At 42.8% G+C, this 24835-nt stretch overlaps 1 protein-coding gene across 1 annotated transcript in view; it reads right to left on the minus strand.

The window, feature by feature from the left end:
- RCAN2 (regulator of calcineurin 2) overlaps positions 1-18081 on the minus strand; it is a 267201-nt gene extending 249120 nt beyond the window's left edge. The window contains exon 1 of the mRNA XM_043907651.1: positions 17958-18081. The gene's annotated coding sequence lies outside the window, so the exon portion shown is untranslated. The remainder of the gene's footprint in view (positions 1-17957) is intronic.
- Positions 18082-24835: the final 6754 nt, after the last annotated feature.

Below are 24835 nucleotides of genomic sequence, written 5' to 3' on the forward strand. Positions count from 1 at the left end.
TTAAATATCTGGGCTAAGCAGGGTGGGGGAAACTTTTAAAAATCAGAGTCCACTCTGTGTCCCGTTGAATCCAGCTGGCCCAGAAAACATTTGTTTACCAAACGTCTGTTTTCCCCTCTCTCTGTGAATTGCCTTCCTCCCTTCTGAGGTCCCCAGCCACTACTCCCAACATCCTCTTTCGTCTTCAGCTGATGGTGAAGGTTTCAGCTGTTTGGGCCAGTTATTCACTCTTCCTGGGTCTCTCCCATGTGCACAATATACTAACCTTTTGTTTTCCTCCTATTAGTCCATCTCATGACCATTTAATTCTTAGACCAACAGGAAGAAATTAGAAGGGCAGAATAAAATTTCTTCCTTCCTGGTGGAAGGAAGGCTAGAACTTTAAGAAGCAGAGACAGGAGAAGGTCCAATTATAACTTTACACAGTTGCCATGTGCTCTAAACTAGTCCTCATTTGTAAACTAGTCCTCATTTGTAAAAGACATGATGGATTATCATGTCTAGAATTTCTAAAACGTCTTATATCTGTAAATTGTATGCAACTGCTTTCAGCTTGTATTTATTAATATTACAGAGACATTTGATTTATCGATAAACAACTTGGCAGTTCATTATTTATTAGAATAGGAAACTGAAGAAATGATATCTGGTCTCTAGCAGTGATGGCTCAATCATTATTATTGCTCTCCTGGGGTGCTCTAGTAAGTGGCCATAAAAGAGTCAATTTGCAGTTAGGAAGAGAAATGCATATATTTGGCAGCATTTACACTCACATGATTGACAACAGACAAGACTGACAGAAACTCTACAATGTAAGAGGAATAAGCTCATCATGCTATTAGCATAATGTCTTAAAAATAAACCATCGTCAAAAAAAAATAAATAAATAAACCATCGCCAGTCCTAGGATGAGAAAACAATATAGGAATGGTTTGCTTCAGCGATGACTAGGATCTGAAAAATGCTTCATGCAAATATCTCAGAATATATATACAAATATCTGAAGCCCAAAAGCAACAGCAGACATCATTTTATGGATAACTTGGAAAATTACTAAAAGAACTGGTTTGATCAAAAAATGAATAATTCAAACTGAACAAAAATCATCTGGCCAAAACCATTATGTCAGAGGTGATCTCTCACCCGACCAGATAATGAACCATGTCTACTAGATGTTCTTATACCTGGATGACCTCAAAGGACTACTAGTTTCTCTTTTTTTTAATATTAAAAGTATTATCCTTTAGCTAAGTGTTTATGTTCTCCTGTCTGAACATAGCTCCTCTTTTTTGGTAGGAGGGAGAATAACTTTACGTTTATCTGATTTTCCATTCTTTTGGAAGGAAGAAGTATTACTTTAGCTTTTCAACACCTTGGGGTCAATGCAATGAAGGTGTCTGAAAAGAATTTAGGGACAGATTCTAAATGGAAAAGTTCCTGAACTGAGTCAGAGTGAGGACTCTGCCAAGATCTGGAATCACTCCTCTAGAAGTAGAGTAATCCAAATAGAGCTCCTGATGGATGGGGTCAGGGAGTGGGGACAAAGCAGGAAGGCTGCTGCCATGATCATTTGGGAAACCCACCATGTCAAGCCCTCAGATACACTGAAAACAGCCCCAAATATCAGTTAGATAAACATCTCTATGGGTTTGGGTGGACTCCAGGAGTTGGTGATGGACCGGGAGGCCTGGCGTGCTGAGGTTCATGGGGTCGCAAGAAGTCGGACACGACTGAGCGACTGAACTGAACTGAATCTTTATTATTCTTGGACCTTCTTTCTATATGCCCTTGAAATTTATACAACCATATAAAGCCCTAGGATTGGATACCCCCTAAGGTACTTCTGATTTCATTCGGATAAAATAACCTTCTGAGAGTATCACACGTGGGCTTGAATTGTAAGACAACAGCCAGGTGTGGTCATAAGGACCTTGTAATGGTTGATCTGGGATGAAGGGGTTAAATTAAAGGTGAGAAGTACTGAAAACATGGTATCTGGTACTTCTCATCCAAGACAAAGCCTTGGTTAAACATGAGATTTTAAAAACAATTCTAAAGAAACTGAAAAGTTCCTCATGAGGAACCACGCCATGTGGAGATTCCCACAGGTGGAGACCGTGAAGGTCATTTTATGAACATTACAGGGTCATTGCCTTCAGTGCTTGTCTGTGGCCTCCAGGGAGGTATTTAGGTTAATAAAAATGACCTGGAAGAAGCAGAGCCCCCAGGCAAAACCATGCAGCTGGGTTCTCCCAAAGTGCCACCGTTGCCTGTCTCCTGTCCCTTGTATACTATTAATGATTTCACTAGCACATAACCTAGAGCCATCCTCAGGGTCTTCATGGCCTGTTTCCAGCTTCAAGGAAAGCCTCAAAGAAGTAGTTGCAGGCTGGAATCAAGCAACTTAGTTCTAGGGGAGCAGAGGGGGGCTGTTCAGGTTTATCATTTATCTCACCTCCACCCAGCACAACCTTTGCAAATCATCTTCAGGGACTGGGTAAACTTTCCTGACCTTCCAGAATGATACTGGACATCTCAGTGTGGTTGTTTGTGAACCAGAATGAGGAGATCCCCTCTCCCCAACCATGATATCTTAGGAGGCAGAACCAAACCAAGGTTCAGGTTATAAGCCAAGAATCCCTGAGGACACACATTACTATACCTAAAATAGATAAAATAACAGAGACCTTACTGGGTATCACAGGAAACTACACGCAGTATCTTGTAATAAACCATAATGAAAAAGAATCTGAAAAAGAATATTTATATGCATATATATGTATGTATAACCGAATCACTTTGCTGTACACCTAAAACAACTCAATATTGCAAATCAACTACACTTCAGAAAAAGAAAAAAAAGGAAAAAGAACCCCCAGGTGAGCTGCGGTTCTTGGACACAAGGTCAGAAGGTATGCCCTGAAAAACTGACCAAGCAAATATTTCAATCCAGAGCTGGTCCTAAATGTCACCTTGTCAAATTTTGAAGTTTAATGCTAAACAACAGCTGTGTGTGGAATAGAGATCACTAAGAAACAGAAAAATAAGAAAATAAAGAACCCCAAATAAACACATTTATGGTATGTAAGTTGCTGAATATCCTCCCTGACCAAAATTTAACCTTTTTATAAATAGTTGATTGTACATCAGAAAAGATAAAATGAATATCATTAATGCCCACAGCAGGAAAAAATTAACATATTCATGAATTAGCATTTTGCTTTCACTTGCCTTGTCAAGGCTGAGACTCTGTTCTTGAACAAATAAAATTTTGTTTGAACTACCATTAATGTATCTGTATTTACCATCCTCCATTCCAAAATTCATAGAATAATATCTGTAATCAAATACTTTCTTTCAGTACAAAGGATTAAACCTCAAAACAGGAGTATAAACTGGACTTTGTTTTGTCCTGGCCAGATCCCATCTCTTGGCTTTTATCTTGAATAGCTACAGAAGTCAAAATAAAAAATAAGTTATATTAATTTAGCCTGTCTTTCAGATAATGTTATGGGGAAAAATAATTCAAATTGACTGTTTAGCTCAGTAAACTAGTCAATATAATCAGCAGAGCTGATAGAAGCCTTAAAATGAATGCAGAGGCTTTGGTAAAGTGTCTGCCTGCAGTGTGGGAGACCGGGGTTCGATCCCTGGGTCAGGAAGATCCCCTGGAGAAGGAAATGGCAACCCACTCCAATACTCTTGCCTGGAAAATCCCATGGACGGAGGAGCCTGGTAGGCTACAGTCCATGGGGTTGCAAAAAGCAACTTTAATTTGATTAGTCATAAAATTAAAATCCTAGCATAATGACCATTTAATTAACTTTTTAAGAGATTACAACTGATTACTCTTGTTATTTCTTCAAAATGATTTACTCTGCCTAGTATCTCATTTCATGGAAGTGGAAAAAAAGAAAAAAAACACCTGTCTGGAGCTTGCCCCAAAGGTCCTGCCAACAGTAGAAGGGAACCAGTGAAAATGAACAAAAGCTAAAATAGAACTAATGAAAATAAGCATGTCTATTTACTGTAGATCACAACAAACTGTGAAAAATTGTTACAGAGATGGGAATACCAGACCACCTGACCTGCCTCCTGAGAAATCTGTATGCAGGTCAAGAAGCAACAGTTAGAACTGCACAAGGAACTGACTGGTTCCAAATCGGGAAAGGAGTATGTCAAGGCTGTATACTGTCACCCGCTTATTTAACGTATATGCAGAGTACATCATGAGAAATGCTGGACTGGATGAAGCACAGGATGGAATCAAGATTGCCGGGAGAAATATCAATAACCTCAGATATGCAGATGACACCACCCCTATGGCAGAAAGGGAGGAGAACTAAAGAACCTCTTGATGAAAGTGAAAGAGAGTGAAAAAGTTGATTTAAAATTCACCAATTACAAAACTAAGATCATGACATCTGATCCCATCACTTCATAGCAAATAGAGGGGGGAACAGTGGAAACAGTGAGAGACTTTATTTTTGGGGGCTCCAAAATCACTGCAGATGGTGACTGCAGCCATGAAATTAAAAGACACTTGCTCCCTGGAAGAAAAGTTCTGACCAACCTAGACAGCATATTAAAAAGCAGAGACATTACTTTACCAACATAGTTAAGGCTATGGTTTTTCCAGTAGTCATGTATGGATGTGAGAGTTGGACTATAAAGAAAGCTGAGTGCTAAGAATTCATGCTTTTTTTTTTTAATTGATGCTTTTGAATTGTGGTGTTGGAGAAGACTCTTGAGAGTCACTTGGACTTCAAGGAGATCCAGCCAGTCCATCCTAAAGAAAATCAGTCCTGAATATTCACTGGAAGGACTGATACTAAAGCTCAAACTCCAATACTTTGGCCACCTGATGCAAAGAACTGACTCACGTGACCCTGATGCTGGGAAAGATTGAAGGCAGGAGGAAAAGGGGACAACAGAGGATGAGATGGTTGGATGGCATCACCGACTCAATGCACATGAGTTTGAGTAAACTCCAGGAGTTGGTGATGGACAGGGAGGCTTGGCGTGCTGCAGTCCATGGGGTCGCAAAGAGTCAAACACGACTGAGCAACTGAACTGAACTGAACTGAACTGATTTACTGTTAATTTTTCAGGATTTGAAAGGCAGACTGAACTAGTTCCCACTTAAGCAAAGGTTGCTTCATTATACTTAGTTTAAGTCAACTGTAGTGGTTCAACAAGACACACACACACACACATATCCACATGCCAGGCCCTTGATAACAGAACCACCAGGAAAGAAAGAAATCCATTCAAGTCAACACACCTACAAACACTCAAGCATGTGAAATCTACCAGATGTTACCCACCATCCTCGACTCCCACAAAGAAAATCCAACCTCTTTAAAGCCCTGGTTAAGCAGCAGGGGTCATCTTTGGAAAGCACAAATACCAGCCATCCCTTATCTTCAACAGAAAGAGTGCTGACAAGCAGGGCAGAGGTGAGAACTGAATTCTCATGCATTGCTTGTGGGACAGATACCTAGTACAACCTCCTGGAAAAACAATGAAAAGCAACATCAAAATACAGAGAAAACCTTAAGAAGGTCCATCTATTTGAGCCAATAATTCTACTTCCAGCCCTCTAGCTTGAGCAAATGATCCAAAATACAGAAATAAATGACGATCAGAAATGTTCACCAAAGTATTATTTATGACATTCTGGATAACTGGGAACCACCTAAATGTTACAGGGAAGAAAGTAAATAGATTTGGTGACGTCACCCATGGGATTGTTGTGCAGCTACTGAAAACAGTGCTCACTGTTGACGTGAAAAGTTGTTTAAAATGTGTGATGAAATGCACAGGATGCAAAACTCTATGTACTGTATGAACTCGACTTCATGAAAACATGTCTATCACAAACACTGAAAACAAATCCACCAAAATGTGAGTAGTAATGATCATTTGCTCATGGTAACACGTGCGATTTTAATTTTCTCTTGTCATACCATTCGAATGCAGAGTTCCAAAGAATAGCCAGGAGGGATAAGAAAGGCTTCCTCAGCGATCAGTGCAAAGAAATAGAGGAAAACAATAGAATAGGAAAGACTAGAGATCTCTTCAAGAAAATTGAAGATACCAAGGCAACATGTCATGCAAAGATGGGCTCAATAAAGGACAGAAATGGTATGGATCTAATAGAAGCAAAAGATATTAAGAAGAGGCGGCAAGAATACACAGTAGAACTGTACAAAAAAGATCTTCATGACCCAGATAATCACAATGGTGTGATCACTCAAACTCACCTAGAGCCAGACATCCTGGAATGTGAAGTCAAGTGGGCCTTAGGAAGCATCACTACGAATAAAGCTAGTGGAGGTGGTGGAATTCCAGTTGAGCTGTTTCAAATCCTAAAAGATGATGCTGTGAAAGTGCTTCACTCAATATGTCAGCAAATTTGGAAAACTCAGCAGTGACCACAGAACTGGAAAAGGTCAGTTTTCATTCCAATCCCAACAAAAGGCAATGCCAAAGAATGCTCAAACTATCACACAGTTGCACTCATCTCACATGCTAGTAAAGTAATGCTCAAAATTCTCCAAGCCAGGCTTCAGCAATACGTGAACTGTGAACTTTCAGATGTTCAAGCAAGTTTTAGAAAAGGCAGAGGAACCAGAGATCAAATTGCCAACACCCGTTGGATCATCAAAAAAGCAAGAGAGCTTCAGAAAAACATCTATTTCTGCTTTACTGACTATGCCAAAGCCTTTGACTGTGTGGATCACAATAAACTGTGGAAAATTCTGAAGGAGATGGGAATACCAGACCACCTGATCTGTCTCTTGAGAAATCTATATGCAGGTCAGGAAGCATCAGTTAGAACTGCACATGGAACAGACTGGTTCCAAATAGGAAAAGAAGTACGTCAAGGCTCTATATTGTCACCCTGCTTATTTAACTTATGTGTAGATGCCCATCAGCAGATGAATGGATAAGGAAGCTGTGGTACATATACACCATGGAATATTACTCAGCCATTAAAAAGAATTCATTTGAATCAGTTCTAATGAGATGGATGAAACTGGAGCCCATTATACAGAGTGAAGTAAGCCAGAAAGATAAAGACCATTACAGCATACTAACACATATATATGGAATTTAGAAAGATGGTAACGATAACCCTATATGCAAAACAGAAAAAGAGACACAGAAGTACAGAACAGACTTTTGAACTCTGTGGGTGAAGGTGAGGGTGGGATGTTTCGAAAGAACAGCATGTATATTATCTATGGTGAAACAGATCATCAGCCCAGGTGGGATGCATGAGACAAGTGCTCGGGCCTGGTGCACTGGGAAGACCCAGAGGAATCGGGTGGAGAGGGAGGTGGGAGGGGGGATTGGGATGGGGAATACGTGTAACTCTATGGCTGATTCATATCAATGTATGACAAAACCCACTGAAATGTTGTGAAGTAATTAGCCTCCAACTAAAAAAAAAAAAAAAAAAAAACTTATGTGCAGAGTACATCATGAAAAATGCTGGGCTGGAAGAAGCACAAGCTAGAATCAAGATTGCCGGGAGAAATATCAATACTCAGATATGCAGATGACACCACCCTTATGGCAGAAAGCAAAGAAGAAGTAAAGAGCCTCTTGAGGAAAGTGAAAGAGGAGAGTGGAAAAGGTGGCTTAAAGCTCAACATTCAGAAAACTAAGATCATGGCATCCGGTCCCATCACTTCATGGTAAATAGATGGGGAAACAGTGGAAACAGTGGCTGACTTTATTTTGGGGGTCTCCAAAATCACTGCAGATGGTGATTGCAGCCATGAAATTAAAAGACACTTACTCCTTGGAAGGAAAGTTATGACCAACCTAGAGAGCATATTAAAAAGCAGAGATATTACTTTGTCTACAAAGGTCCGTCTAATCAAGGCTATGGTTTTTCCAGTAGTCATGTATGGATGTAAGAGTTGGGACTATAAAGAAAGCTGAGCACCAAGAATTGATGCTTTGAACTGTGGTGTTGGAGAAGACTCTTGAGAGTCCCTTGGACTGCAAGGAAATCCAATCAGTCCATCCTAAGGCAGATCAGTCCTGGGTGTTGATTGGAAGGACTGATGTTGAAGCTGAAACTCCAATACTTTGGCCACCTGATGCTAAGAGCTGACTCATTTGAAAAGACCCTGATGCTAGGAAAGATTGAGGGCAGGAGGAGAAGGGGACAAAAGAGGATGAGATGGTTGGATGGCATCACCGACTCAATGGACATGGGTTTGGGTGGACTCTGGGAGTTGGTGATGGACAGGGAGGCCTGGCGTGCTGTGGTTCACAGGGTCACAAAGAGTCGGACACGACTGAGCGACTGAACTGAACTGAACTGATACCATTCTATGTCTTCTGAGAATTTTACAGAAAGCACATACGTCTGAGGGGCTTCCCAGGTGGCACAGTGGTGAAGAATCTGCCTGCCGATGCAGGAGATGCAAGAGATGTGGGTTTGATCTCTGGGTCGGGAAGATCCCCTGGAGCCAGGAAACGGCATCCCACTCCAATATTCTTGCCTGGGAAATTCCATGGGCAGAGAAGCCTGGCAGGCTACAGTCCATGGGGCTGCAAAGAGTCACACACGACTGAGCATACGCGCACACACACACTCACGTCTGAGAAAAAGGAATTACTTTGAAGAGTCAAGGCGCAGGGTCCCTGGTTTTCCTCTGAGTGGACAGACTCCAGCAGACACTGGGAAATATCTCTAGCTTTTTAGAGCAGATGCCAAGTACCACTTGTCACTCACACTTGACGTAAACTTGATGTAAACCCGGTGATGACTTCCTGCCCTCCACAGCATGCCTATGCCTCCCTTGACCTTGTCTTTGACTTTCAGCCTTCCTTGTTTATACAGAAACACCCCTCTGGCAGCCTCCTCTCTCTCTGAACCATGTTCTCCACGCCCCCTTCACCAGCAGGACTCAGTTCCATGGCCTGATCAGCCTTCTCCTGGTCCAGCCTGGTTGAGTCTTGGTACTGACAACAAGCCAGTTACCCTTGAAAGATACGGCATCATCATAAGACTACCAAAGCCTAGGGGAAGGAAATGCAGTTTTCTTAACACATTCTAAGAAAAATATCATATGATGTCACTTACATGTGGAATCTAAAAAAGGGATACAAGTGAACTTATGTACAAAACGGAAGAGACTCACAGACACAGAAAACAAACTTACCTGGGTTACCCCAGGGGGAAGGGTGGAGTAATCAGGAGTTTGTGAATAATACACACACATTATTATATATAAAATAGATAAACAAGGACTACTGTATAGCACAGGGAACTCTGCTCAATGTTATATGGCAGACTGGATGGGAGGGGAGTTTGGAGGAAAACAGATACATGTATTAATATATTCATGGCCGAGTCCCTTCCCTGCCCACCTGAAACTATCACAACATTGCTAACCAGCTCTACTCCAATATAAAATAAAAAGTAAAAAAAAAAAGACAGTCCAGTCACAAAACGCCATATACTGTATGATTCTAGAATATACATGAAATGGAATTTACATGAAATGTTCAGAGTGGGGAAATACAGAGTTACAGAAAATGAATTAGTGCTTGTCATGGAATGAAGAGAGATGAGGAATCACTCTAATGGGTACAGCATTTCTTCTTGAGAGGGTGAAAATGCTCTAAGATTAGATTACAGTGGTGACTGCACAACTTGTAAATATACTAAAAACATTGAATTGTACGAGTTAAATGAGTGAATGTATGGTATGTGAATTATATCTCAATAAAGCCATTTATAAAAAGAGGAAACTATTTTTTAATAACCTATAGGGAAAAATAATCTGAAAAAATATATATATATATACAAATATATATGTATAACTGAATCACGTTGAAGTACATCTGAAAGTAACACCTTATAAATCAACTATGAAAAATGCATTCTGTAAAAGCATTTTATATAGAAAGAACTTCCTTCCTCTCGCAGACCTGGTGCTATTAATATACCAGGCCCGACTGTATCTGAGCTCTTAGGAGGTCCCTACTGTGACAATCACCCTTAACAACGGTGCAGAGAACTCCATGTCTCAGTGCACCTTGGAAGACTCATAGCATTTCACCCTCACGACTCTGCAAGCCTGGGAGATCAAGGGTTATTATCCTAATTGTACCGATAAGAAAATTGCAACTCAGAGTCCAAGCACTGAGTGGCTCATGGCCCCTGATCCTCAAAGCGTGCTCCTCTGTAAATAGTGATGATAATACTCACGTGGGGGAGTCATTGTAAGGATCAAATGAGATAACGTATGCAGACTGCTTAGAATCATGTTTGGAACAGGGGCAGCATTCAGCAAATGCCAGCTCCTGTGACTGTTAGGTCAATGGGAAGCTCAAGGTTACATAGCTGGGAACTGACAGCGCTAGGCTGGGAAGTCAGGCTGTTTCATGCCAAGTCCATGCTTTTTATACTCTATTCCTAACACCCGAAGAGGAGTATTAAAGCATGGTCCACGCCCTCACAGAACTTACAATATTTAGTATTGGGCATATCTCAATCACGTGAGACATGAAGCTGTGACTCCCACAAAGAACTAAGGCAACAGTAACAGAAACTAGGATACAGCTTTCAAACTACAGAAGTCTTTTGTTCAACAGCTTCCACTCTACCATCTTCTTCTGTGTACATTCCAAAGCTCAGGAATCCCCTTGTTTCATCCCTGCTTCAAAGTGAGTGGAGATGGGGAAACCAGACATGAAAATTAAGTCCCTTCCCATCCTGACTACAGAAAACACTTTCCATGGGCCTTCTGAACTGCCAGAAGTTTGAGCTCTCTTTGGAAACTTGTCCTTAACTTCTAGAAAGTATCATTCATAATCACACATATATGCTTTAAGGGACTTCAGAACAGCTTCAGTTGAGTCTAAGGCTGCTTCTCCCTTTTGAAAAGAATCCGCAACTCGCTTAATTAATTTTACCCACAACGTGACACCTGGCCGTTTGTAACATAAAAGCTCCAGAACAGTGAACATTTTTTAAAGCAAAGACAGAAAATTCTTCATGAAGCTTCTCAGAAGCATCGCATGCACACAAACACTGGGTAGGAAGTCACTCTGTCTCCTGTACGTGCGATGCCATAATTGTGGAATCCAGGGTCACTAACCCTAAGCAATACTACTTCTTCACAGCAATTTTGGCCTATTTATCTGACAAAAGATGAGCTTAAAACTTTGTGTTGTGGAATGTTGACATTTCATATCTAAGAGGGTAATTTATCAATGAACTCGAGATCCATATTTTGAAAGGTATTTAATGCTCTGTGTGTTTCCATAGTCCCAAAAGTAATAATACATATATTATTACTTTCTAAGAGACAGAGAAATAAATGGTGATCACTAAGAGGTGGCCCTTAGCAAAACTGTGAAGTGCATGTTCAGTCGTGTCCAACTCTTTGCGACCCCATGGGCTGTAGCCCACCAGGCTCCTCTGTCCATGGGATTTTTCAGGCAAGAATACTGGAGTGGGTTGCCATTTCCTCCTCCAATTAAACTGCAAAGTAAGAGGAGCTTATCTTTGGAAACACTGTACCTCCCTTTTCTGCACGTTTGTTATCCTGGAAGTGAGGTGTAAGGAACACTGCCCCCCGCCCAACTCACTGAGCATCTTCAGATGGACAGCCTCGTGCACAGTGTCTGCTCCACATAGCCTGTTTCACGCCTTACAACAAACACCCTTACAACACAGGTATTCATCACCCCCATTATTCAGAGATAAGGAAATGGAATCTCACAGAACTTAAGTGACACGTCTCAAATAAACTGGCCAGTGACTATGGAGATTCCTCCACTTCCGTGCCAGCCTGGGTTTCCCCTGCCTGAACTGGGTTCTCCCAACCTCAGACACCCCCATCAGCTCTGGCACTGTGGACACTATAGTTCCCATCAAGCTGCTATGAACAGGCCATCACTTGAGTTCATCCTCTTAGACCAGGAATAGGTCCTGTTTCTATTCTGAAAGGGACCAGGCGAGCATGATCTTAACCCAAATCTACAACTCTAATAGTATAAATGTGAGACACAGATGGCAGGACTTCAGAAGGCAGAGACTCTTTAGAGATCATCTGGTCAATCTTTTCCCCCATGACTACACAGATTTAAAAAACTAAAGCTTGAGAGGGGATGGGACTTTGCAGAGGTCACCCCACAAATTAGGTGCCGGGCCCAGATGAGAGCCAGAACTTCTCACTCAGTCCTGTTCTCTTTTGTGGCATCAGTCACAAACACTCAAACACGGGATAAAAATATACATTGTAGGCTAAAGAGGAATGAGTTCAATATTATTAATTCATACTGGCTACTCAGACTGCCCAAACTTGAACTCTGGGTGCCCTTCTCACAACCTGTGTAAACTGGATAAGGTATCCTCTCTTTGCCTTGGGTCCCTTATCCATCATATTAGAATCACAATAGTGTCTGCCTTATACGGTTACCGGAGAAGGCACTGGTGACCCACTCCAGTACTCTTGCCTAGAGAATCCCATGGACGGACGAGCCTGGTAGGCTGCAGTCCATGGGGTCGCTAAGAGTCGGACACAACTGAGCGACTTCACTTTGACTTTTCACTTTCATGCACTGGAGAAGGAAATGGCAACCCACTCCAGTGTTCTTGCCTGGAGAATCCCAGGGACAGAGGAGCCTGGTGGGCTGCCGTCTATGGGGTCACACAGAGTTGGACACGACTGATGTGACTTAGCAGCAGCAGCATAGGGTTACCATGAGGATCAAACATGATAATCCATGTGCAGCTCCACCTTCTTGTGCTTGGCATTTGTAAGCTCTGAATAAATGTTAGATATTATTACTATCATTAAAATTATTACTCTTATCGCTACTACAGATAATTTCAGATGAGTGCATGCTAAGTCATTTCAATCATGTCTGATTCTGCGATCCTATGGCCTGTAGCCACCAGGACTGGAGCCCACCAGGCTCCTCTGTCCATGATATTCTCCAAGCAAGAATACTGGAGTGAGTTCCCATGCCCTCCTCCAGGGAATCTTCCCAACCCAGGGATCCAACCCACATCTCTTATGTCTCCTGCATTGACAGGCAGGTTCTTTGCCACTAGCACCACCTGGCAATTTCAGATAATTGACAGCTAATACTTTCATTCTGGGGTAAGAAGGTGGCAACAACTTCCTGCTATCAAATTCATCTTCCTCTTCTCCAGAGGCAGCACTAGCCAGTCTTGGAGAAGGCAATGGCACCCCACTCCAGTACTCTTGCCTGGAGAATCCCAGGGACGGAGGAGCCTGGTAGGCTGCAGTCCATGGGGTCTCGAAGAGTCAGACACGACTGAGCAACTTCACTTTCACTTTTCACTTTCATGCATTGGGGAAGGAAATGGCAACCCACTCCGGTGTTCTTGCCTGGAGAATCCCAGGGATGGGGGAGCCTGGTGGGCTGCCGTCTAAGGGGTTGCACAGAGTCGGACACGACTAAAGCGATTTAGCAGCAGCACAGCCAGTCTTAGGAATGAAGGTAAGCTGGACGAGTGGAGGCTAGCACCAGGAATGAAGAAACTAACTCTGAACATAAAACTGCCTGCCAGAGTATTTTTATTTGTATATTCAGAGTTAGAATCTCCCACCCTTTTCAAAATCACTCTTTCTCGTTTACAGTTGACCTCCATACAACGCAGGGGTTTACGCTGCCCCACTCACCCACCTCTAAGTGGAAAATCCAAGTACTGCTATAACTGCCTCAAAAACAAATGAACTGATAAATGACTCACCCAAGGGCAGGAAGCTGAAATGGTTTGGACAGGGCTGGGACTCCAACCCCAGATCTTTTGGTTCCACATTTTGTGATCTCTAATCACAGTTCGAATTTTCATTGCTCAAGGATCAACTGTACTTCCTTTCTTCTACCAGTTTTATTGAGATATAATTAACATAAAACATTGTATTAGTTTTAGGTATATACCAAATGATTTGATGTATGTATATATTGTGAAATAATCACCACAGTAAGTTTAGTTGACATCCATCACCTTACATAGGAATAAATTTTTTCCTTATAACGAGAACTTGTAAGATCTACTTTCTCAGCAACTTTCAAATATACAGTACTGTTAACTGTAGTCACCATGCTGAACATTACACTCCCAGAACATATGGGTCTTGTAACCAGAAGTTTGTACCTTTTGACTACCTTCACCCATTCTGCCCATCCTCTGTCCTCTACCTCTGGCAACCAATGATCTATTCTCTGTATTTTTCATGAGTTTGGTTTTTTCAGACTCTACATATGAGATCATACAGTACTTAACTGTCTTTGACTTATTCACTTGGCCCTCAAGCATTAACAATGCCCTCAAGGTGAACCCATGTTGTTGCAAATGGCAGGGTATCTTTTTTATGTCTGAGTAATATTCCACTGTGTGTATATGTATATATATATATATATATACATATATATATATATATGAAGTCATTTCTATATACACACACACACACCACATTTTCCTCTTCCATTCATCCATCAACAGGTATTTAAGTTATTACTATATCTTGGTTCATATAAATCATGCTGTCAAGAACATGGAAGTGCAGCTATCTTTACAAATTACTATTTTCATTTTCTTTGGATGAATAACACAAAATGGGATTGCTGGATAATGTGGCAGTTCTATTTTTAATTTTTTGAGGACTGTTTTCCATAATGGCTGCACCAATTTACATTCCCACCAGCAGTGCACCAGGGTACCCTTTTCTCCACCTCCTCATCACACTTATTTGTGTCTTCCTCAGCTTCTTTCATTATTGTCTTATAGTTTTCAGGGAATATATCTTTCACCTCCTTGATTAAATTTATGCCCAGGCATTTCATTTTTTGGATGCAATTACAAAATGGGGTTGCTTTCTTAATTTCTCCTTCTGATAGTTCATTACGTTAGTATATAGAAATGCAACTGATGTCTGTGCATTGATTTTATACCCTGCAACTTTACTGAATCTGCTTATTAGTTCTAACAGTTTTTTGAGTAGAGTCTTTAGGGTTTTCAACATGTAATGCCATGTAATTTGCAAGCAGAGACAGTTTTAGTTCTTCTTTTCCGATTTGAATGCCTTTTTTCCCTTGCCTAAATGCTCTGACTAGGACTTCCAGTACTGTACTGAAGAAAAGTGGCAAGAGTAGGCATCTTTGTCTTGTTCCTAATCTTAGATGAAAAGTTTCACTTAAAATTTCACATCTTTCTCAAACCTAATCTTTGTCCTTGACTTCCCATCTCAGTGAAAAGTCTGACCATCCATCTAAACATCTAAGCCTCTCCTTCCCCATCACCAGCCACTTGGTGACCTAAGGCCAGTGATTCTCACTCTGAAATGGCTTTTTGTAGTTCTCTCTTCTCTGTCCCCATTCTACCTGGTTCAGGCACAATTAATTGTACTTATTTTATTTTGCCTGGACTGCTCCAATGGTCTAAAATCTGAGCTCATTCTTCTTTGCAACCCCACCTACTTGCCACCTCCGAAGTCACTTTTGCAAGACAAATTAGATCAAACCATTTCTCCCATAAAAGCTGCATGGCTTCTCCTCCTCTGCAAGGTATATTCATAGACCAGGCTCACCAAAACACCTCCTCCCAAACACTTCTGCCACCTCTTCTTCGCAGAACACCTACCAGTTCTTTGAATGTGACCTTTCCTTCAATGTGGAACACCTAGCTCCTTCTCTACCGAGATCCGGTCCGAACATGAACTTTTCTGCAAGCTCTTTGGGACTCCCTGCACCCTTCCTTTCCTGGACTCTCACTGAGCTTGTTCCTATCTTCACTAAACACTCACCATGATGATCACTTATTTTCTTATCCTTTCTGATAGATTGATTTCTGAGAGAAAGGCCTCATTCTTTAGCCTCTAGCACATGGGCTTCCCAGGTGGCACAGTGGTGAAGAATCTTCCTGCCAATGAAGAAGACAGGAGATGGGAATTCAATCCCTGTGGGGTTGGCGCGGCAGGTGGGATAAGATTCCCTGGAGTAGGAAATGGCAACTCACTCCAGTATTCTTACCTGAAAAATCCCATGGACAGAGGAGCCTGGCGGGCTACAGTCCATGGGGTCACAAAGAGTCGGACATGACTGAGCGTGCGCGCGCATGCGCGCGTATACACATACACACACACACACACACACGCACGCACGCACGCACGCACTGACTACATAGCACCCAGTACTTAAATTAACTGCTGAATAATCTGAGTGGATGGCACAGAAAATAAAAGGAATGGGAAAATGAGACCTCAGCAAACTAACAAAGTTGATCTCAATAAAGCTAATTTCTATAATATATATGACTAATGCAAACGATTATGCAAGTAATTTTTAAAAGAGTGTGATGTGTACTTGCAAATGACAGAACTCCCAAGTTCCCACTTATGCTTGTTAACCCTTCCTCGCTGGAGAGTGCCACCTCCTCCCAGACTTCCTTTGGTTCCGCAGCAGCTGCAAACAAGGCATTCTGAAAGCTCCTGGAATCTTGTGACTTTAGTTGAGGACATGTTCCCTCATAAAACGCTAGGAACTGGACTCAAGTAGTAGGTGCTCAATAAATGCTGATTTGGTTTGCAGTGGATTTGAAAGCAAAGAGCAACTCACATTTTAGACTAATGCAACACACTGACTGTACTTAAGATAATAGCTCTAAGGCTAAAGAAAATCAATGCGGAGACTGAAAAGCAGCCAAACGTTCACTCCTCTGCCTTGGTCCGCAGTCACTGCTTATCTGCTTCTTGATCCTTTCTAGCTTCTAGGCTTTTCTTACTTCATCGTGTTCCTGGAATGGAGTGGGCCAGTTAGCAAGTGTTTCCCTGTGCTTGCGATATATTTGTTCTGTGTTTCCTGCTGATGTTATAGGTGTTAAAAATTGAGCTGTGTTATTAAAGAATATACTAGCTTTCCTAAAGCCTCGCCTCTGCAAGACAGGTGGGATTCTGACTTAGGGAAGAGAGAAAGGTGGACTGGAATGCTCTAGCATCTTTCCCCTCCAATTGTGGGGCATAGGTTAAAGGGAGCTCAGAAACTTTTGTTTTTACTAAAAGAATACTTTAAAAAAAAAAAAAAAAAAGCTTTGGCAGCAGACTCATTGAATGTCCACTAAACACTTCTACCCTAATGTAGGAAACAGGAAAGATTCAAAGCATGCACTCTGCTGTAATTCACTTTGGGATGAGAGAAAGACAGCAGTGCCTTGGAGAATAAATCATTAACTAAAAGTCAAACCGAGACACCCTGGAAACCAGTGAGACCGGGAGGCAGGAGAGGGATCAGGCGGCTCAGGTTTGCCTGTTTTCCCTCCGGTGACTTCTAGAGCGAAGCATCCCACAGTCAGGAGGAACTCGGCACGCTGTGCTCCCTTCTATTTCACTTTTCAAACTTGAAGTTATTTTTAGATGACCCAAGCCCGCTAATCCCAGGCAGGACAATTCCCAGCCCGCTGCGCCTCAAAGCACCTTTCCCTCCCCAGCCCTTTCCTTTAAGTGCTGGGAAAAGAGGCTCCGATTTCCCGTTCGCTCTCTGCGATCTGACCACCTCCCCTCATCCCTTCTCCAAATCTCGGTCCCGGAGACCACAGGCGTCACTCTCGCTCCGCCAATTCATGCACCTGCTGCTGCTACTAGAAAGGCGAACCTTTGGGCCACGAGGAATGGGGAAGGGGCTCCTAGAGACCCGCGCCCTCTAGAGGGGGTCGAGGGACCTTGGTCCCCACGGCCGCCTCCAGGGCCGAGCACTGGATCCACAGACCACCCCCTACCGCACCGCCACGGCCACCGCACCCGGCCGAGCCCCCGACCCCGATCGCGCTCGGCCGCCCCCCGCCGCAGTCCCCCCACCCCGGTCCGGCCCCGGTGCCGCGCGCAGCCCCGGGCAGGACAGGACAGGACAGGGTGCCGGGGCGAGACGGCCGGCGCCGTTACATAACCGACCTGCTGGGTGTCCGCGATGCGCCGGCGGAGGCGGAGGCGACGGCTGGGCGGTCGGTCGGTCGGCGGGGCCGGCGACTGCGGGCGCGGCGCGGCTGCTCACCTGGCGGCCGGGCCGAGCGCGCGCGGGGACGGGCGCGGTGCCCGCGGGCCTGGGCGTGGGGCCGTGCGCGGCGCGCCCCGCCTCCCGGGCTCGGGCTCCGGCTCCGCGGGTCGGCGGGTCTCTGCCTCCCGCCCGCTGCTAGCCGCAACCTCCGCCGCCGTCACCCGGGACAAAGCGGCTCCGGGGAGGGGCCGAGCGGGCGGCTCTCGCAGGAGCCAGCGGAGATGGGCGCGCCCCCAGCTCCGACTCATCGGGCCAACCTCCAATCAGACTCCGGGAAACCGAGAGCCCCTGTCTGGCCTCTGCTCCTCTCCTCCCGCCTGGCCCCGCGCCCTTCCCGGTCCCCTCTTCCCGCTCCCCTTCCCGGGCTCCCCCGCTGCCCTTCGCCCGGGTGCCCAGGAGCGGGGCGAAGGGGGAAGACTCTCTAGGGACCCAGCGCAGGACCCTGTCCTCTGGAGTCCCAGCGAGGAGAGGCTCCTCGGGGTCACGGCCGGGGTGGGGGCCTCTGGGGGGTCGGAGTGAGCAGGGGGCTGATGCTGAAGGTAAGGGTGAATAAACTGGCAGAGAAACAGTGCTGAGGAATACTGGAGCTGATGGAGCACCCCCCCCCCCACCCTGGCTAACTGAGGAAAAGTCGAGAAGCCCCTAGAAGGTCCTGAAGCGCCGCGCTGGGTGGGCGCCGGCGCCCTGGGGCTGGCTCGCCGGCCGGGTCCCTCCCTCGGAGCTGAAGGTGCCCTGCGCTGGCCGCGGTTTTGCCGGGTTTCCCAGCCACCAGACCTGGGGACAGAGGGCTTCAACGACTCCTATTGTGTGAGAGCCTATGATTCAGGAGTGGGAGGCTGGTATCCCACAGTAAAAGGTTCACCGTGAAACAGAATCTTGGGTAGATCTGTTTGCTCAACAAACTTAACCCCGTAGAAGTCTCTGCTTTACAAAATAAAGCCGTTCTGAGCTGTGGCTTACCGGTGCTGCCCAGAAGGATAGAGTTGAGTCTCATGGCAAGAGAATGTCAATAATGTAAAAGATGATGATGAGGAAAGTGGGAAAAACTGAAGGAAGAAGGGAGGCGGGAGAAGGAGGCGGGGGTGTGCAGACAGACTGGACCTGAAGGAGGGAATGAATAAAGATGCAAATCAGTCTTGTATTCTGTCATCTTTCTAAATGCTACATAAATAGGCCTTTTTCCCCTTGTACTATTAATGGTCCTTCTTTCCTGGTAACAATATTAAAATTGCATTGAGGCAATTTGTAAGTTTCACAATTATTCTTTCTTGCCCAGACACCACACTATTTTTTTCCATGGTTCACACAGAATTGCATCCTCTTAACAACAATAAAAAAAAAGTAGACTTTGGCTCTTGTCTCTGATTAATCTTCATTAAATATAAATAAAGACCTAATTTCAGAGTTGAAAATGACTTCAGGCTCCTCCTACTCCTCCAAACTTTTTCTAGTTGCATAAATCCATATACAATCACCGATTAGATGAATTACTTTTTTGGATAGAATCTTCTGGAAAAGCATCGTTATACTAAGCCCTAAATTGCTTTTGTGGGATTTTTCGCTCAGCAGTTCTAGTTCACTTTTTGAAGCTATGAAGACAGAGTCCAATTCCTTTTCCAACTGACTGTTTTCAGAATATGTGAAGATAGCCATCATCACACACTCTTAAGTTCCCATTTCCAAGGAAAATATCCTCAATCCTTTGAACTAAATTTCACAGCAACTAAATCCTAGGATCTTCACCAATCTGAAGACCTTCACCTTAATAGGATCTATTAAGTACATATATGTTTACAAAGAAAGTTTTCTCATTATAGAAGTATTTATTGAAGAAATTTTGCAAAGGTGGAAAAACACAAGATTTAATGTGAGAATTCAGTGAAGTAATACATGTAAAGCATTTAGCACAATGCCTGGCACACAGTAGCACTCAATATATGTTAGCAGCCATAAAAATGAACAGTCATTTTCTTACTACTTAGACGCAAATGTTCTTATTTTTTAAACAGACTTTTTTTTAAGGTTCACGGCAAAATTGAGTGGAAGGTACAGAGATTTCTCATATAGCCCTTGCCCTCACGCATCCATAGCCTCTCTCATTATCAACATTCCCCATGAGAGTGGAACATTTGTTACAAAAGATGAACGGATATTGACACATCATTAACCAAAGTCCATAGTTTACACTAGGGTTCACTTTTAGGTGTTGTACATTCTTTGAGTTTAACAAATATATAATGACACATCCACCATTACAGTCTCTTACATGACAGTTTCACTGCCCTAAAAATCCTCTGTGCTCTTCCTATTCATCCTTGCTTCCCCTCTAACCCTTGGCAATCACTGACATTTTAACTGTCTCTGTAGTTTTACCTTTTCCAGAATGTCTTATAGCAGGAATCATACAGCATACTGTATAGAATTTTCAGATTGACTTCTTTCGTTTAGCAATATGCAATTACGTTTCCTCCATGTGTTCTGTGGGAACATAAGTTTCAACTCACTTGGGTAAATATTGAGGAGCATGATTGCTGGATCATATTGTACGAATATGTTTTGTAAGAAACCGCCAGAAACTGCCTTCCAAGTAGCTACACCACTTTGCATCTCAGCCAGCAATGAATGAGATTTCCTGTTGTTCCACACACTTACCAGTCTTTGATTTTGTATTTTAGAAATTTGCCTTTCTAAAAGGCATGTAGTGGTATCTTATTATTGCTTTAACCTAGCTTCCTAATGATGTATGATATTGAACATTTTTTTCATTTGCTTATTTGCCATCCACAGATCTTCTTTGGTAAGATGTCCAGATTTTTTGCCCATTCTCTAACTGATTTGTTTTCTTATTGTTTCTTTTTAAGAGTTCTTTTATATTTAGATTAACAATCCTATATCAAATATGTGTTTTGCTTGCACTGTTGGTGGGAATGTAAGTTGATACAGCCACTATGGAAGATGGTATGGAGATTCCTTAAAAAACTAGGAATAAAACCACCATATGACCCAGCAATCCTACTCCTAGGCATAAACCCTGAGGAAATAAAAATTGAAAAAGACACATGTATCTCACTGTTCACTGCAGCACTATGTACAATAGCTAGAACATGGAAGCAACCTAGATGTCCATTGACAGATGAATAGATAAAGAAATCATGGTATGTATACACAATGGAATATTACTCAGCCATAGAAAGGAATGCATTTGAGTCAGTTCTAACGAGGTGGATGAACCTAGAGCCTATTATACAGAGTGAAGTTAAGACAGAAAGAGAAAAATAAATATCATATTCTAACACATATATACAGAATCTAGAAAAATGGTACTGAAGAATTTATTTACAGGGCAGCAATGGACAAACAGACATAGCTGCTACTGCTAAGTCACTTCAGTCGTGTCCAACTCTGTGTGACCCCATAGACGGCAGCCCACCAGGCTCCCCCGTCCCTGGGATTCTCCAGGCAAGAACACTGGAGTGGGTTGCCATTTCCTTCTCCAATGCATGAAAGTGAAAAATGAAAGTGAAGTCATTCAGTCTTGTCCAACTCTTAGTGACCCCATGGACCACAGCCTACCAGGCTCCTCCATCCATGGGATTTTCCAGGCAGGAGTACTGGAGTCGGTTGTCATTTCCTTCTCTGAAACAGACATAGAGAATGAACTTATTCTCTACAGACATGGGGACAGGGAAAGAGCAGGTGAGATGTATGGAGAGAGTAACATGGAAACTTACATTACCATATGTAAAATAGATAGGCAATAGGAATTTACTGTATGTCTCAGGAAACTTAAACGGGCTCTGTATCAACCTAGACAGGTGGGATGGGGAGGGAGGTGGGAGGGAGGTTCAAAAGGAAGGAGATATATGTGTACCTATAGCTGATTCATGTTAAGTTTTGATAGAAAGCAACAAAATTCTGTAAAGCAACTATCCTTCAATTAAAAAATAAATATACTTTTAAAAAGTAAAAAAACAAAAAAAATGCATTTTGTAAATAATTTCTCCAACTCTGTGGTGTGTCTTTGCATCTGCTTGGCAGTGTCTTTTGCTGAGCAAAAGTTTTTAGGTTTAATGAAGTCCAGTACAGATTTATTTCATGGATTGTGCCTCTGATGTTTGACCTAAAGAGTTTTCATCATGGAATTCCCTGGTGGTCCAGTGGTAAGACTTCACTGCCATGGACCCAGGTTCAATGCCTGGTTGAGGAACTAAGATCCCGCAAGCCTCATGGTATGGCCAATTAATAAATAATAAACATTAAAAAAAATTTTAAGTCTTCATCATAGCAGAAGTCATTGAGGTCTTCTATATTATCTAAGAATTTTATAGTTTTTCATTTTGCATTTAGGTCTATAATCCATTTTGAGTTAATTTTTGTGATGGGTATGAACTCTATATCCAAATGATAATGATGACGATGATGATAAACATGATTTGCATATGGCTGTCTGGTTGTTCCAGCACCATTTGTTAAAAAGACATTATTTTTTTCTCTGTTTTATTCCTTTTGCTCCTTGTCAAAGATCATTTGACTATACATATTTATGTAAGTCTATTTCTGGACTTTTATTATGTTCCTTTGATCTATTTATCTCTTTGTTCACCAATATCACATTGCCTTGATTACTGTAGCTTTCTAGTAAGTCTTGAAATCAGGTAGTGTCCGCTCTCTGATTTTGTTCTCCTTCAGAACTGTGTTGGCTATTCTCATTGTTTTGCTGTTTCATACAAACTTTAGAATCAGTTTGTCAATATCCACAAAATAACTTGCTGGCATTTTGATTGGGATTGCATTGAATCTAAAGAGCAAGTTGGGAAGAACTGACATCTTCCGTATTTAGTCTTATCCGTGTATATGGACTATCTCTCCATTTTTCTAGCTTTTCCCTTGATGTCTTCCACCACTGCTTTATACTTTTTCTCACATGGATTATGGATTTATTTTATTAAATTTATGCCAAAGTATTTCTCTCTCTCTCTTTTTTTTAACTGTTGTCCATGTTTTAACTGGGTTGTCTTTCTTTGTGTGTGTGTGGGTGGGTGGGTATGTGGGTGTGTAATTGTAAGAGTCCTGTCTATATTCTGGATATGAATCTGTTATCAGATATATGTTTTCCAAATATTTTCTCCTATTTTCTGAGTTGTCTTTTTCTTGATAGTGTCCTCACTATCAAGCACCAAAGTTTTAAATTTTGATGAAGTCCCGTTTATCTATTTCATTGTTGATGATCATACTTTCAGTGTCAACACTGAACATTTTTAATGGCTACGTAGTATTCCTGATAGCTGTCCTTTCTTTTTCTTCTTCTTTTGAAATAATTTCAGACTTACAGAAAATTTTCAAGGAAAACACAAAGAACTCTTATATAACCTTTGTCAGACTCTTTATATAAAAGGAGCCAAGAGGAGATACTGCTTTTCATCCATTTGCCATGATTCTTTAATCTCCTTCAATCTGAAATAACAACCTTGACAGTCTTTGAGATTGTGGGCCAGTCATTGTATAGAAAGTACATCCTTTGGGTTTTTTTTTTTTGATTCTTATTTATTTGGCTGCTTTAGGTCTTAGGTGTGCCACATGAGATCTTCTATCTTTCTTGTGGTGAGCAGGACTAAGGCAAGAGATAGATGGGCTCCAGGTTAGACATTTGCAACTGCCCTCCTGCTTGCATTTCATGGGGCATGAAGAAGTGGGCTTCTGCCTGGAACTTACAATTATTAGCATTTTCTGAGACAAGAGATAGGTGGACTCCTAGGATAGTCAGCCTCCTGTTTGCCCTCTGAAATAGAAGTAGCAACAGAGACAGGGTAAATAGCCAGTCTTTGTCTCTTGTAAACACCTTAAGGTAATAGTCATGGCAATAGTCAAGGTAACAGTCATGGCAATGACAAAGAAGGGCAAAGCCGTGTTTGAGTAAAGGATTAAGGGATCTCTGCTCCCCCTTTTAGACAAGGGAGACACTATGAATGCACAGAAAGGCTTCTTGTGGGTCAAAGGTCAAGGGGTAATGCCAGGTCATAATGAGTCCTTCTCCTCTCAGAAGCCTTCACTTGGAGATCCATCTTGGCTGAAGAGTGCCTGTACATCCACGTAGGGTAGGTCAGGTGTGGAAAAAAAATCCGGATAATTGACCTGAAGGAAGACAAAACCGGGAAGAACTGAACTATATAAATGACGTAACCACCTCTTTACTGCATCCCTCCTCACTAGGGGGTGCCCACACTCTTACTCTCTGGATGCGCATCTCTGCCTTGTTACTTTCTGTCCCATTGAAAAAACCATCTCTCTTTGCGTTCCCTCTTGTGCTTTGTCTCTAATAATACACTTCATGCTTACATTTGCAGTTTCTGCCTCCACGACAAACGCATTTTTCACTGGGGGAAAAGATCCAGGGAAAAATAGCTCCTAGCCCTCTAGCCTTTGCTGGTCTGATGGCTAGGATTCCTGGTTCTCATCCCAGCTGCTGCTGCTGCTGCTAAGTCACTTCAGTCGTGTCCGACTCTTTGCCACCCCATAGATGGCAGCCCACCAGGCTCCCCTGTCCCTGGGATTCTCCAGGCAAGAACACTGGAGTGGGTTGCCATGTCCTTCTCCAATGCGTGAAAGTGAAAAGTGAAAGTGAAGTCGCTTAGTCGTGTCCGACTCTTTGTGACCCCATAGACTGCAGCCTACCAGGCTCCTCCATCCACGTGAGATTCCAGGCAAGAGTACTGGAGTTGGGTGCCATTGCCTTCTATGCTCATCCAGGCTACCCAGGTTAAATTCCTGGACAGGG

Source organism: Cervus elaphus, chromosome 7, assembly GCF_910594005.1.
Source record: "Cervus elaphus chromosome 7, mCerEla1.1, whole genome shotgun sequence".
Classification (NCBI taxonomy): domain Eukaryota; kingdom Metazoa; phylum Chordata; class Mammalia; order Artiodactyla; family Cervidae; genus Cervus; species Cervus elaphus.